Here is a 14,295-nt window from a genome sequence, read left to right as displayed (position 1 = left end):
CTGTTGTCAGAAATGGAACTGCCTGCTGCTCGCTGTGAGGGCAATTTTTCTACCTTTGTGGCAAATGAGTGAAGTTTGGCTGGTGTGCCTGTGGAGCTGGACCAATGACCCACATAGTGGTGCTACATTGTGAGTTGGTGATGTTGCAAGAGATCTCAAAAACACGTCCATACTGTCATGTATTGATTGGTTAGAGTCAATTGTGATGAGCTGTTTATTGGCTAGCATTCCCACAAGCATAAGTGTGTTACAAATTCTAGATGGAAACTGTGCAGGACTTAGATTGTTAGAAAGTACAGTAATAATTCCAGCAGGGAATGAGGGCACTGTGCCACTGGAAAACTTTATGTGATACTTTGTTTCATAGCAAGAGGTGGTGGTCCTGATGATGAACCTGCTGTAACATCAGCCGTGCAGAACTCCAAGCTTCTAACACTATTCACACAGGAAATTGGAGCTGGACTCATTCTCCCATGTGTAGATGGGCTCTCCCCTCATCTTGATGATGAACTTGTAACTCCAGCAATGCCCTATGTGGATGTGGTTGTTTTCAATGACTGCATTGATGGTAATGCTAGCTGTTGCATTTCACCAACATCAGAAAAATATCTCCCAGATCTGCATAGTGTGATGTTGTTTATGCAGATGGGCTGCTAACTGTAGGCTGAGTTGGGCACTGTAGCAGTGTATATGGATGATTTCCTGTTGTGTTTGAGGCACTAAATGCAGTCAGACATACTTTGGAAGAGACACAATCCCAAAAGATCACTACTTGGTTTCTCAACTAGTTGTTAAGAGACAGACTGTGAGCATTTGATATGAGACTCGAAGTCAGTAGATGAATCTCTTTTTGTTGTAACTGTAGCTACTGATGAAAGCAACATGTTTTCCTCCACTGGACAGAACTCGTTAACACTGGCACTCATTGGAGCAGACCTTTCGCTTAATTTATGATTGTCACACAAATTTTGTGTTCCTTTTCATCATATGCATCAGTGTCTGAGCTTCAATAAAAGCTCCCTTTATCAAATTCCTAAGGACAAGGTTTAGGTTGATACAGTAGCCCTCCTCATCCACTTTAGGAGTTGGTGTCCCTGACTTCCTATTGTCATCTTTGTCTTCCCTGGAAGCATCTAAACTTCCATTCTTTACATCTGACTTGTCTTCTTTCCTGCTAGAATTATCTGTGCCTACTTTCTTCTTTTTTGCCTTCTCTTTCTTTTGCTTCTCACACATGATTCTTAAAAACCCTTCTTTCTTTGAAGGCTTTTTGTCAAAAAATGGTTCAAATGGCTCTGAGCACTATCGGACTTAACTTCTGAGGTCATCAGTCCCCTAGAACTTAGAACTACTTAAACCTAACCAACCTAAGGACATCACACACATCCATGCCCAAGGCAGGATTCGAACCTGTGACCGTAGCGGTCGTGCGGTTCCAGACCGTAGCTCCTAGAACCGCTTGGCCCCCCCCGTCCGGTGAAGGCTTTATATCATTCATTGTATTTTTGAGTAATCTTGCACCTGTCTCATAATGGATGAAAGCCCTGATATCCTAAATTCCTCAAATTAAATTATACATGGTCTTCCTAAGCCAGTGTATTTCATCAAAATGAACTGTTCAAGTAGTTTTTCAGCAGTCATTTCCAAACACTGACGTTTGAAGTCAATATGTTTGTGTCTAATGAGTTCATGGTTGTGCTGGAGATCATCAGCATAAGTGCTGAGGAATTCTTTCATCTGTTTCAGATCAGCGCCCTCAATTTTTTGATAAATCGAGAAAGCCAATATCATTTTCCTTTCAAATTCTTTCTTAATCATCTTGTATTTGTCTACCAGTGCTTTAAACTCTTCCTGCACATTCTTGAATTTTATTTCTTATTTTTCCAGATCCTTAGGTGATGCATTTTCTTTTCTTTTTTTAACTTTTTGTATTGGAAACCCCTTTGTGTGTATTTATCATCAACCTTCTGTAATACTGGGGCTGGTGATTAAATAGCTTGGACCACTTCCAACGTGCTTCCTTCATCCTCTTTAATCAATTTATGTATTTTCTTTATATGTCTAAAAAGAAAGATGATGAAACTTACCAAACAAAAGCGCTGGCAGGTCGATAGACACACAAACAAACACAAACATACACACAAAATTCTAGCTTTCGCAACCAATGGTTGCCTCGTCAGGAAAGAGGGAAGGAGAAGGAAAGACAAAAGGATATGGGTTTTAAGGGAGAGGGTAAGGAGTCATTCCAATCCCGGGAGCGGAAAGACTTACCTTAGGGGGAAAAAAGGACAGGTATACACTCGCACACACACACATATCCATCCACACATACACAGACACAAGCAGACATTTGTAATGATGGCCTTTACAAATGTCTGCTTGTGTCTGTGTATGTGTGGATGGATATGTGTGTGTGTGCGAGTGTATACCTGTCCTTTTTTCCCCCTAAGGTAAGTCTTTCCGCTCCCGGGATTGGAATGACTCCTTACCCTCTCCCTTAAAACCCATATCCTTTTGTCTTTCCTTCTCCTTCCCTCTTTCCTGACGAGGCAACCATTGGTTGCGAAAGCTAGAATTTTGTGTGTATGTTTGTGTTTGTTTGTGTGTCTATCGACCTGCCAGCGCTTTTGTTTGGTAAGTTTCATCATCTTTCTTTTTAGACATATTTTTCCCACGTGGAATGTTTCCCTCTATTATATGTATTTTCTTTGGCGTATCTACTAACTTCCTTCACAATTTCAGTAACTTTCTTTACCATCTGCATGCCAAAATTTGACAATTTCTCTGCTGAAGAGTGTATAACTTACCAAACTTGAGCAAATGTTGTAACTGGTAGTGATTGAGAGAACTTGGATGGCTCAGTGGTATGCCACAGAAATCATGTGTTACCTTTCATGAGGCAATATTATGGCACAACTTTTGCACCCAAAAGTGATGGTTTTTTGGGATTTTCTGAGAAACTACCCATGAGCTAAAAGTGCTTTTATAAGCTGTTTAATGTCCACCCTAGAACATAATTAATGCACAAGAACCAATCAACTTGCTCAATTTGCATGGGCTGGAGGAAGTGTATAATATTTAAATTTTGACTCTCTACTGTAGGATAGCAACATGTATAGCTATATAAATGATCACAATATAATGGAAGGAAACATTCCACGTGGGAAAAATTATATATAAAAACAAAAATCAGGTGACTTACCGAACAAAAGCGCTGGCAGGTCGATAGACACACAAACAAACACAAACATACACACAAAATTCAAGCTTTCGCAACAAACTGTTGCCTCATCAGGAAAGAGGGAAGGAGAGGGGAAGACGAAAGGAAGTGGGTTTTAAGGGAGAGGGTAAGGAGTCATTCCAATCCCGGGAGCGGAAAGACTTACCTTAGGGGGAAAAAAGGACAGGTATACACTCGCACACACGCACATATCCATCCACACATACAGACACGTGGATGGATATGTGCGTGTGTGCGAGTGTATACCTGTCCTTTTTTCCCCCTAAGGTAAGTCTTTCCACTCCCGGGATTGGAATGACTCCTTACCCTCTCCCTTAAAACTCACTTCCTTTCGTCTTCCCCTCTTTCCTGATGAGGCAACAGTTTGTTGCGAAAGCTTGAATTTTGTGTGTATGTTTGTGTTTGTTTGTGTGTCTATCGACCTGCCAGCGCTTTTGTTCGGTAAGTCACCTCATTTTTGTTTTTATATATATAAATGATCACTAGGATAAGGGCTAACTAAAATCTCTTTATTGTTTGAACCTGAGATATGGCCCCCTAAAAAATCAAATTTTTGTGCATGGCATTTTGAAACATTTTAATACTGTGCACTTTCATGCACAGAGTGATAGCAAATACTTCACCTCTCAAAAAGTCTGAATGAACTAGGAACTGTAGCAGATCTTAAGAATTTTAATTGAACTGTCAATTACCACACATCATAAAAAACCAAACCGAGATCTCAGGTAGCCATGATAACTTTACAAGAGTGACTATATTTTATCAACAAGTTAAATATGCTCTTTTTGCTGTATAAGTTTTGTTTCCTTGTGAGCTATTAGGTACAAAGATCAAAACTTATGAATGTCTGTGCTGCATATTAACTTGCAAACAAGTAAGTGGCGTGAGAAAAATGACCTCAAATTTAACATTGCAACTACAGGAGGACCAATGTTCCCTTAAAAGGTGAGTCTTTTACTAGATTAAACTGATTTGTCTTTCATGTTTTAATTCAATAAATTTTAAGTTTTCAGTGTACTTTTCATAGTGTCATTTAGAAAGAACAATTAATAGGATGAAAGTGATTCATGATATAAATTAACATGTTTCCCTGTATATTAATTTGTATCCAAAATTTCTTGTAGCACATGCAAAAAATCACAAAATGCAAACCACTGATACCTGGTCTTTATGCATATTATTGATCAAAACCATATTAGTGTATGCATAGTTTGCATTTTTCCACTCCCAACTTACATATGCAGTTCTTCCATGGAGTAAATAAGCTGGCTTAAAAATTTGGTCTGAAATAGTAAAATGGCCATTGTGCTAATATATCTATGAAAATAATCAATGTTTCAAAATATAATGTAATTGGATTGATAAAAATCCTTTGTTGTTGTTGTTGTTTTAGTCTTCACTCCCGAGACTGGTTTGATGCAGTTCTCCGTGCTACTTTACCCTGTGCAAACTGCTTCATCTCCCAGTACATACTGCAGCCTACATCCTTCTGAATCTGCTTACTGTATTCATCTCTTTTTACCCTCCACACTGCCCTCCAATACTAAATTGGTGATCCCTTGCTGCCTCAGAACATGTCCTACCAACTGATCCCTTCTTCTAGTCAAGTTGTGCCACAAACTCCTCTTCTCCTCAATTCAATTCAATACCTCTTCATTAGTTACGTGATCTACCTATCTAATCTTCAGCATTCTTCCGTAGCACCACATTTTTAAAGCTTCTATTCTGTTCTTGTCCAAACTATTTACCATCCATGTTTCACTTCCATACATAGCTACACTCCATACAAATACTTTCGGAAACGACTACCTGACATTTAAATCTATACTCGATGTCAACAAATTTCTCTTCTTCAGAAATGCTTTGCTTGCCATTGACAATCTACATTTTATATCCTCTCTACTTCAACCACCATCAGTTATTTTACTCCCCAAATAGCAAAACTCCTTTACTACTTTAAGTGTCTCATTTCCTAATCTAATTCCCTCAGCATCACCCGAGTTCACTCGACTGCATTCCATTATCCTCATTTTGTTTTTGTTGATGTTCATCTTATATCCTCCTTTCAAGACGCTGTCCATTGCATTCAATTGCTCTTCAAAGTCCTTTGCTGTCTCTGACGGAATTACAATGTCATCAGCAAACCTTAAAGTTTTTATTTCTTCTCCATGGATTTTAATACCTACTCCAAATTTTTCTTTTGTTTCCTTTACTGCTTGCTCAATATACAGATTGAATAACATCAGGGAGAGGCTACAACCCTGTCTCACTCCCTTCCCAACCACTGCTTCCCTTTCATGTCCCTTGACTCTTATAACTGCCATCTGGTTTCTGTACAAACTGTAAATAGCCCTTCGCTCCCTGTTTTTTACCCCTGCCACCTTCAGAATTTGAAAGAGAGTATTCCAGTCAACATTGTCAAAAGCTTTCTCTAAGTCTACAAATGCTAGAAACATAGGTTTGCCTTTTCTTAATCTAGCTTCTAAGAAAAGTCAGTATTGCCTCATGTGTTCCAATATTTCTACAGAATCCAAACTGATCTTCCCGAGGTTGACTTCTACCAGTTTTTTCATTCGTCTGTAAAGAATTCACGTTAGTATTTTGCAGCCGTGACTTATTAAACTGATAGTTTGCTAATTTTCACATCTGTCAACACCTGCTTTCTTTGGGATTGGAATTATTATATTCTTCTTGAAGTCTGAGGGTATTTTGCCTGTCTCATACATTTTGCTCACCAGATGGTAGAGTTTTGTCAGGACAGGCTCTCCCAAGGCTGTCAGTAGTTCTAATGGAATGTTGTCTACTACAGGGGCCTTGTTTCAACTTCGGTCTTTCAGTGTTCTGTCAAACTCTTCACGCAGTATCATATCTCCCATTTCATCCTCATCTACATCCTCTTCCATTTCCATAATATTGTCCTCAAGACATTGCCCTTGTATAGACCCCCTACATATTCCTTCCACCTTTCCGCTTTCCCTTCTTTGATTAGAACTGGGTTTCCATATGAGCTCTTGATACTCATACAAGTCGTTCTCTTATCTCCAAAGGCCTCTGTAATTTTCCTGTAGTCAGTATCTATCTTACCTCTCGTGAGATAAGCCTCTGAATCCTTACATTTGTCCTCTAGCCATCCCTGATTAGCCATTTTGCACTTCCTGTCGATTTCATTTTTGAGACGTTTGTATTCCTTTTTGCCTGCTTCATTTACTGCATTTTTATATTTTCTCCTTTCATCAATTAAATTTAATATTTCTTCTGTTACCTAAGGATTTCTACTAGCCCTGGTCTTTTTACCTACTTGATCCTCTGCTGCCTTCACTACTTCATCTCTCAAAGCTACCCATTCTTCTTCTACTGTATTTCTTTCCCCCATTCTTGTCAGTTTTTCCCTTATGCTCTCCCTGAAACTCTGTACAACCTCTGGTTTAGTCAGTTTATCCAGGTCCCATGTCCTTAAATTCCCACCTTTTTGCAGTTTCTTCAGTTTTAATCTACAGTTCATAATCAATAGATTGTGGTCAGAGTCCACATCTGCCCCTGGAAATGTCTTACAACTTAAAACCTGGTTCCTAAATCTCTGTCTTACCATTATATAATCTGTCTTCTTCCATGTATATAACCTTCTTTTATGATTCTTGAACCAAGTGTTAGCTATGATTAAGTTATGCTCTGTGCAAAATTCTACCAGGTGGCTTCCTCTTTCATTTCTTACCCCCAATCCATATTCTCCTACTATGTTTCCTTCTCTTCCTTTTCCTACTATCAAATTCCAGTCACCCATGACTATTAAATTTTCGTCTGCCTTAATTATCTGAATAATTTCTTTTATCTCATCATACATTTCTTCAATTTCTTCGTAAAATCCTCTGTATATACCTTTATATGTGTATTCTCGTGCCGCCACTTGGTGAGTGGAATTTTTTATCTAAAAGAAGGCTATCTGATGTACAGCATCACTTACTCCAAGAGAATAAAGAGCTTAATATTATAATGGTTCCTAGCCGCTGTATTTGCTTCCCCAATGTTAAAGAAAATATAAATCATTCTGGCTGCTGGATTTTAATATATGAACACAACACAAGAACTGGACATTCTGTTCATTTATCGAACAGTAAGCTAGCTAAGATTCATAACATCCACTAATATATTGGCCACAGACTTTTCAACAGACTTCCAAAGACAGACCATTCTGTTTCCTGCAGTACATTTAAAATAGTCTTAGGAAAAAAAAGAATATTACTCAGTAAAAGAGAATGAGGAATCACATTCAACTGGGATAAAGTTCTGTCACACTAAGATGTAACACCAGAGAATGCTAGAAAATACAAATAATCTATATCAAATGGTTTGTCAACAGATTCCTGCACATGTAATATTGACATTATATGTAACACAATATCATTGACACAAATGTCGTGAAATTTTACATATCTCTTCTTTTAGCTGTATAGGTAAATATTTTCACCAATAACATCTGCAATGTTCAAAGGTGAATAAACAAATATATTTGTGAAGATCAGTTATGACAATCCTTCCATGAAATATGTTATTTTATTTTACTGTATATCATTCCACTTATTTGTTCTAACTGTATACTCATTTCTGTAAATATGGCACAGATCCAAGCAGAGCTACAGTTAAGTGAGGATTTCTTAAGCTGATGAGACATCTGCTGCATCACATGTGAATTAGCAACATAATCATTACCATCTACTATGGTGGGATATCAACTAATAAAGTTGTGAGAAAAAGGGGAAAGTACAAACCAATGTGCAAAAGCCTATACTTTCAGTCTACAAAAGAAAATCGAAATGAGAAACACCTTCACTGAAATGCTATGTGGAATCTCCCTTCCATAATTTTACAGTAAATTTTGATATTAATATAATTAATAAACATTAATTCATAAACAAATGACTGTATGACAGCTATTTGAATTGGATAGATTGCTGCTTGTCACACAGAGGAGGCAATGAATGGCAAGCAGGCACACTGAAAAGAATGCTGCTGTCAGACTAAGCCCTATTTTTTTCTGTAATCTTGTCTGGCATATGGTGTCCCACCTAATGTATATAGCACTAAAACTGACTTTCATGCTGTCACCCATCCTATTGCAAAACCTTCACCTTTTCCAATTCTGTCAGTGCCTCACCCTCACCAATTTGGTCCTTGATAACCATACAATCCAAGCTCAGACCATAGTTGACAGCCTGTTACTCTGTGACCACAACATCCTGAGTGCCATCACTGTAATAGGAACTATTGTCCTTCACCAGCTGAATTAGCATTTCCAACACCCCCTGACCATGCCCTACTGGCATACTGGCATGCCCTACTGGCATAACCGGTTTCACTCTGGCAAACTACTTTTGCAGACCAATATCAAAGCTTGGAGGAAGCTGCATTTATGTAAAAGAAAACATAGACTATAAGATAATAGACTGTGTACATCACTTAGGAGGCGAAAAACACTTTGAAGCCTCAGCTATTGAAATAACATCAGGAAATAATAATGTGTGTTTACAGATCACCCAACAGCAATGTAAACATTTTCTTTAAAAAACTTGACCTTGCACTAGGGAAACTTAAAAATACTTGCAAAACTATAGTTCTGTGTGGCGATTTTGATATTGACCTCTTAACACACAGCCACCAAAGAGAAAAATCCCTTAATATTATTCAAGAATATAACCTGTGCACTAAAATAAACTCCCCTACACACGTAACAAAAGCTAGTGCTACACTTATTGATCCGATCTTTGTAAACACTGACACGCACACCTCAGAAAACTTTAATACCGACTACAGTGACCACAATGCACAGCTACTTGCCATATGCGGAAGTGTTGATTTGTCTAGGAATGGAAGTGTTATCTACAAGAGAAAATTCAGCATGCAAAATATTGAGCACTTCAAACATATGCTAAGTACCCACTCATGGAATAAAATCTACAACAGTTACAACACAGATGAAAAGCTGGATAATTTCATGGAAATTTACAGACATTGTTTCGAAATTGCATTTCCAAAAAAGAAAATAATTTGTAAAGGCCCCAGCAAACCCAAACAGATAGCAGCCCTGAATTTGCTCACCACTTCAAAAAATACAAGTTAACTCTGAGTCATGTAATAAGGGAAGCAAAATTAAGGGAAAATGACAAACTTATTATGGAATCATCAAACAAAGCTAAGACAATGTGGAATATGGTATAGAGACTTACTGGAAAGGTGGAAACACACAAAAATATTGTATTGTCACAGGCGGGCAGCAAGATCACTGATCCAAAATTAATTGCTAATCACTTCAATTCTTACTACACCAATATTGCTCGTGAGTTAGCGAAGGAACAAATGGGGGGGGGGGGGGGGGGGGGGGGGGGAAACAAAATATTACAGGAAATTTCTGGAAATAGTGTAACAAATACATCCATGCTCCTCCGTCCAATAAGTAGGGAAGAACTGTTAAACAGTATAAAGTCATTAAAAAATAAATATTCAGCCAGAGTCGAGGATGTGCCAGACTATATTATAAAAGTATCAGCTGAACAGATACTCGCACCACTGCTAGATATATGCAATTCTTCACTATCAAGTGGTATTTTCCCACGACAGTTAAAAACTGCAAAAGTTGTACCCCTTTACAAAAAGGGCGATCGGCAGCAGATGGTCAACTATAGGCCTGTGTCACTCCTATCAGGTTTTTCAAAAATCATTGAAAAACTAGTTCTGCTACAACTAACTGATTTCTTTAACAAAAAAATATGATTTCAGGATGTCAGCATGGCTTCAGGCCTCAGTGCAGTACTGAAACAGCCACTTTTAGCCTCATAAATCGTATTTTAAATTCAGTGGATAATCACAAAAATGTTTCGGGGATTTTCCTGGATTTAACAAAAGCATTTGATCTAATAGACCATGAAATTCTCCTAAGAAAGTTAGAGTGGTATGGTGTAAGAGGCCTGCCACACGAGTGGCTGAAATCCTACCTAGAAAATTGCTCTCAGATAACAAAGGTAAAACACATGGGAAAAAACGAACTCCAAGCTTATCAATCGAAATCTTCCACACTAACCCATGGTGTACCACAAGGCTCAGTTTTAGGTCCCTTTCTCTTCCTAATTTTCATAAACGACTTCCCCCTACACGTTCAACACTCCGAACCAGTGCTATTTGCAGATGACACAAGCATATTAATTGAAGGTGAAAATGAAATGGCTCTAAGTTTAAATGCTAAAGTCACAAGTGAAAATGTCTCAGAGTAGTTTATGAGGAATAAATTACTGATAAACCCTCAAAAAACAGTCGTCTTACACTTCCATACACAACAAAATAAAAACCCATTAAAACCAAACATGTCAATGGAAAACCAAAGAATTAACAGTGTCACTGAAGCAAAATTTCTTGGCATCTACTTACAAGACAACCTTAAATGGAATTCCCACATCACTTCATTAAATTCTAAACTATCCAAAATGACTTATGCGATGAGGATTATATGGAACAACACAAGTCCTGAAACAGTTAGAGCAGTGTATTACGCTTGCATACACTCCCTATTAAGATATGGCATCATATTCTGGGGAAATTCTCCTCATTGCATAACCACATTCCGGAAACAAAAAAAGATTGTGAGGGTAATGAAAAATGCCAACAGCCGAAAATCATGCAAACCATTCTTTAAAGAACTGGGGATTCTACCCCTACCATGTATCTATACACTAGAAGTTGTAATGTTCCTAAAAAAAGCATGCTAAAAACTGGAAATGTATTTATTCAAAATAAATCTGTACATGAACACCATACAAGGGCAAATAGTGACATACACAGACATCATTGTTATACCACAATGTGCAAGAAAGGTGTATATCACACAGGTTCACATTTGTTTAATAAGCTGCCAAGTAACCTAAAGGCCATAAACAAAATCCATAACTTTAAAAAATCTGTAACATCATATCTCTTGGAAAACTGTTTTTACTCAGTAACACAGTATCTTGAAAAATAAGTTGGTTGTAACAATATAAAAATGTTATGTAACAATATAGCAATATAAAAATGTAACAATTTATAAATGTAATGTATACACCAATGTAACAGTATATTAATGTAATATCATTTTGTCCAACATCTAAGGTATGGTATATGTACCACAAAGATTCAGGACATAAATAAATAAATAAAATAAATGTACTGCCTAACACATCCTCATAAACTTCCTCCTCCCTCCATGAGACACACCACTCCTGAACACACAGCTCTCAACACTGTTGTCTGTCTTTCTGACAAAACTACCTTCTTTCCTTTTTTTTCCTGATAAATCTTTCAGGGGCCTCACTTCTAACCTTGTCACACCTTTCTTCCTAAATCCGTCCTCAGTCCACCATACCTGTATGGAACATACTGCCACCCGTAACCCGAAAAACAGTCCAGACCTTAACATCCTTCCTGCACACAAAGGCTCAGCCACAGAGGTCCTGAATTGTAGTGCCTATGTGGATGATGGTCTCCACCAACTTTCCGGCATCTCTGCATTCAAACCTTACAACCATGAGTACATACCAGAAGTCTAATATGGCTTCAAGCAGCTTTTCAATGCCTTAGGTCCATTCCAAAACCTGACACCTGAATCCCTATCCCTCCTCACACCAGCAGACTCTGCACTTCTACCTTTTACCAACTCTCCACACTCCACAAACCCAATTCAACAACTGGCTATCCCACTGTGGCTGGGTACAGTGATCCCACAGAACAAATCTCTGCCTTTGTTGACCAACACCTCCAAACTGTTGTCTGTAATCTCCCATTGTACAATCAAGACACTGCTCACTTCCTTCACTGTCTCTCCACAGTTCCTGTTCCATTACCACCAGACTCCTTGCTAGACATTGTAGATGCAATGACCTTGTATACCAACATCCCCCACATCCATGGCCTTCCAGTTGTGTGTCTGTGCATGCAAATGTGAGTAGTTTTGCTAGAAAAATAGCTAACTCAAAAGATAGTCAGAATAATCTTTGTGATACAAAACTGACCACCTCTTCCTACTCCTCATAGCCACCTATATCCTGACTTATAAATATTTCACTTTTGAAGGCGAAATCTATAAACAAAGCCATGGGTGCTCAGATGGCACCATCCTATACCAATTTATTTATGGGCCATCTGGAGGGGTCATTCCTATCCAGTCAACACCTAAACCTCTTGTCTGATTCAGATTCATTGATGACATTTTTATCATCTGGACTTATGGCAAGGGCAACCTTTCCTCTTTCCTCCATAACCTCAACATTTTCTCCCAAATGCACTTCATATGGTCTTTCTCAACTCATCAAACCATCTTCCTAGATGTTGATCTCCATATCTCAGATGGCTCCATAAATAGGTTATCCATATCAAGCATATCAACTGCCAGCAGTACTGCCACTTTGACAGCTGGCACCTGCTCCATGTGGAAAAGTCTGTTCCTTATAACCTCACCTTCCTTCGGGCACTGTGTGTGCAGTAGAAATATATCAATAACCTTACCAGAGATTTTACTGACAGACAATATCCTATCCTGCTCTTTCATAAACAAATCTGTGCCATCTCCTCCTCCAACACCAGTAAACCTATTAACCAACCAACAACCAGCACTCCTCTGATCATCCTGTATCGCCCTGCCTTTCAAAAGCTCAGCCACATTCTCCCTCAGGGTTTTGATAACCTTTCATCATACCCCTTGTATTGAATATATTACCCAAAAACCTGTCCATATCACCTACTGCACTACCCACACAATCTACAGAATATACTTATCCATCCTCATTCCAATGCTCCTCCCAATTATCCACCCTATGGGTCATTCCCCTGTGGTTGGTCCACACAGTAGACTTGTCCCATACTCCCACCCACTACCTCCTAATGCAGTACAGTCATAGCAATTTCCTACCACTAAAAGAGGGGTCACAAGTGAAAGCAGCTGTGTTATATATCAGCTGTGCTGCAATTGCTGTACTGTGTTCTGTGTGGGCATGACAAGTAACTAACAGTTTACTTGTATGAATGGCCACTAACAAATTGTGACAAACGACAAAGTTTACCATCCAGTTGCTAAAAATGCTGCACACTACAACACAAGTGATTTCAACAGCTGCTTCATTATCTGGGCCATTCAAATACTCAGTCTCAGCATAAGTTTCTTTGAACTATGTAGATGAGAATTGTCTCTCCAGCATACCCTAAGTCCTTGCAGTCCTCCTGTCCTAAACTTTTGCTAATCTGTCCCACTGCCTCACCTAACCTTTTCCCTCCCTCCATCTGTCCACGCCACTACTTTTCAGTCCAGATGTTGCACTGCCTTCTCCCACCACATTCCCCCTCCTCTCCCCCACTGTGGGCATTCTGTATCTCTCTCCTCATTGTCTCTCTCTCTCTCTCTCTCTCTCTCTGCCCCTTATCCCCCTCTTTATCCTCCAATACCCCCCTCTTTCTCCTCCCTTTTCTAACACTCTCCTTTCTCTCTTTATTACCTTTCTCCCTCTTCATCTCCATCTTCCTCTCCTCCCCCTCCCCCCCCCCCCCCCCCACCCTCCCTAAAACTCTTTTTGCTCTACTCTCTGTACTCCTCTCATCTTGTTGTGTAGCTACTGAGTCATCTGTTCAAAGACCTGCCTCTTGCCCACTACTTTCTCTTTGTATTCCCAGTTACATCTGTTCTGGCAACTGCTTTTAAGAATCAAGTATCAATAATTGGTCTTGTCGTGGCCATGGAAATGCTTATTTGGATATCTATGTGGTTGTGCATGTGAATGTGAGTAGTTTTGCTAGAAAAATATCAAGAACTCAAAAGATAGCCAGAATAATGCTTCCTGTTACCTGTCTCTGTGCTCCATGCATTGGTTCACTGTAGGCGGGTGTTGCCTTTCCATTATTTTATGTACCGACTAAGTCCTTTGTCAGGTATAGACAAAACACCAACATTCTCATATGCATAAGACACACACATATGGCCACTGTCATCACCAGATGCTAAAATTTGATTGTGACTGTATCAGGGATGGGTAGTGAGGATATAG

General features: G+C 38.9%; 1 pseudogene; it reads right to left on the bottom strand.

The window, feature by feature from the left end:
- The window catches only part of LOC124605956, a 121,580-nt pseudogene that overhangs the window by 875 nt on the left and 106,410 nt on the right, over positions 1–14,295 (bottom strand).

The sequence above is a fragment of the Schistocerca americana genome, chromosome 3, assembly GCF_021461395.2.
Source record: "Schistocerca americana isolate TAMUIC-IGC-003095 chromosome 3, iqSchAmer2.1, whole genome shotgun sequence".
Lineage (NCBI taxonomy): Eukaryota > Metazoa > Arthropoda > Insecta > Orthoptera > Acrididae > Schistocerca > Schistocerca americana.
The sequence above is the reverse complement of the archived record's forward strand: the minus strand, read 5'-3'. Positions and strand labels throughout refer to the sequence as shown.